Source organism: Crocodylus porosus, unplaced genomic scaffold (assembly GCF_001723895.1).
Source record: "Crocodylus porosus isolate Cpor-Errol unplaced genomic scaffold, CroPor_comp1, whole genome shotgun sequence".
Classification (NCBI taxonomy): domain Eukaryota; kingdom Metazoa; phylum Chordata; order Crocodylia; family Crocodylidae; genus Crocodylus; species Crocodylus porosus.
This window is the reverse complement of record NW_017728931.1, coordinates 10,718,470-10,720,679: the sequence shown is the minus strand read 5'-3', so window position 1 is coordinate 10,720,679 and position 2,210 is coordinate 10,718,470. Positions and strand designations below refer to the sequence as shown.

The window sequence follows — 2,210 nt, the reverse complement described above, 5'->3', positions numbered from 1 at the left end:
ATTTTATCCATTGATTTTAATTGAGCTGTACACTGTAAGTCAGCACAGCATTTGGCCACGTGTGCTTATAGGGATCACTTCATTTGCTTCTGGCCTGGAGCACGACAGTCGTTGTGTGCCAACACCACTAAACAACTGCCTGTAGAATAGAAACTATAGGGAGAATGTAGGTCAGCAGAATGAAACATAATTACTCACAGTGGAATTTGGCCAGGACAGCAAGGATAATTGGGAAAAGTGTCATGGGATCCTTAATAGCCACAGTGGTCAAGCCCCTGATTTTTCATTTCAAAAGACAGCACTTTTTGGAGCATAGCTCGTCTTACCATCATGCAAGGCATGGTTCCACTATGAACTCAGAGGGATGAATGCTGTCTGCCAAATGATTAACACAACTTCTGGTGTTTATTATTTCTTTGGGGGTACATCCTCAAGACCCTTCTTGTACAGGCAGATGTGTGCAGCCAGGTCCTGCCACCCATGCCTAGCTGTATAAATTTCAGTGGAAGGCACAGGGGTATGTTTTATGCAGATCTGAGCACATAGGCAGGCTGAAACCATAACATTCATTACACCAGAGGACTAGGTTCCATTCTGGACCCCTGCGCACAGTACAGGAGGCTTCCTTTTATCTCTAAACACACCAACTTTGAGAGAATTCTCCAAGTGGAAAAATTAATACAATTCATTCCCAAACCAAGAATTAATTCCCAAAACAGGAGAGACCACACTGAAATCCTGTGACCCCTCACAGTTAAAAGCTTGAATCACATTGCCAATTTTCTCTTGTACTCAATTACGTAGTTTTTTTGCATGGATGGCAAATAACACCCAAGTTACAATAGGACATCATGTAGTGCCTGATCGTGCAAACTCTTTTGCATGGGAGTACATTACTGATGTGAGTGGCTCCATTAAAGTCTATGGCTCTTATATAAGTTTGCTTATGTGTATGTTCAATGGGTCAAGTCCTTAGACCATGAGATCTTATATTACAGGGTTGTTGGTACCTTTGTGTTCTCTTAAAACTTACTACAGAATGGTAGAATTAAATAATGTATTTCTTTAAAGGTTGTAATAGTACAACCTTTTGGTGGCATTTTCTCCACCAGAGTTAAGACTAGTACCCTCTCCCCCCTCCCAGGGTGCTCTTTGTGATGGAGTAGACGTTAAAAACTGTCTTCAAAACAGGCTTTTTAGTCCTGGTCAGCAGCCAGTTTAGGATTGGAGGTCTTGATAGGTGGATAAATGGATGCTCTCCTTTCCTCCAGCAGCTCCTGCAGCCAAGCTGGTTCCAGATGTACTGGCATCTGCCCTGGAGAGGTCACTCCAGTTTTGCTTTATCTTTCAAGCAAGGATTATGTTCAGTGACCTGATGTCTCACTCGGCGCAATTCTATTGTCTCGCAAGACAAACACACATAAACAATATGCATACCTGCCATCTATAATTACAGCCCGTGTTCATGGCCTGCCATATCTAAAGTAAATTTTAACAAATAAATATGCTGGATGGTGCAATGATACATTAAAACATTTACTATGCATTTGGAATCAAGGGGAAAAAAATTACTATGTGTTAAAATATGCAGCATAGAAAGTACGTACAATCTGGGCCCTAAACTTGACAATATCATTTAAATGAGAGCTATCAGACAGACCTATGCACAACTTCCATATTAAGCTGATGACAGGAAAAACAATGTTGTTTTATGTCTAGCATCAAGAATCCATAATTTTTCTACAGATCAATTTAGGGAAAAGTATATTCTGGAGATTGTATCTTTGAGGATTCAATATATTATGGCGCACATAATGGCACACATTTGTCATAATTAACCAAATATTTGCCATATGTCTCTACCTTCTATGAGTTCCATCACCATAGTATCTGCGTGCCATATAAATTCTAAGATATTTTGTCTTTCCAACATCTCTTCATGGTATGGAAGTGCTGTTATCCATTTAATGCTGCTGATCTTTGCTTGAATAATTGGACAGCTCTTTAGATGCCAGCAAATCACCTGGCCACTGGATTTTTTCCACTATGTTTATTACCATTTTATCATGTACCTCAGTAATCACTCTCAGTTGCACAGTTTCTGTTCTCAAACCTTTTTTTTTTTTTTTTGCTTTAACGAGTGTGATGCCATATCGATTCAATGTTATTCTCTCACAATGTGCTCTTTAAGAGGTGTGGATGTTTATATG

At 39.6% G+C, this 2,210-nt stretch overlaps 1 long non-coding RNA gene across 1 annotated transcript in view; it reads left to right on the top strand.

The window, feature by feature from the left end:
* The first annotated feature begins 2,115 nt into the window (after positions 1–2,115).
* Positions 2,116–2,210, top strand: part of LOC109316275 — a 467-nt gene continuing 372 nt past the window's right edge. Inside the window, exon 1 of the long non-coding RNA XR_002102789.1 lies at positions 2,116–2,193. This is a non-coding gene — a long non-coding RNA (uncharacterized LOC109316275). The remainder of the gene's footprint in view (positions 2,194–2,210) is intronic.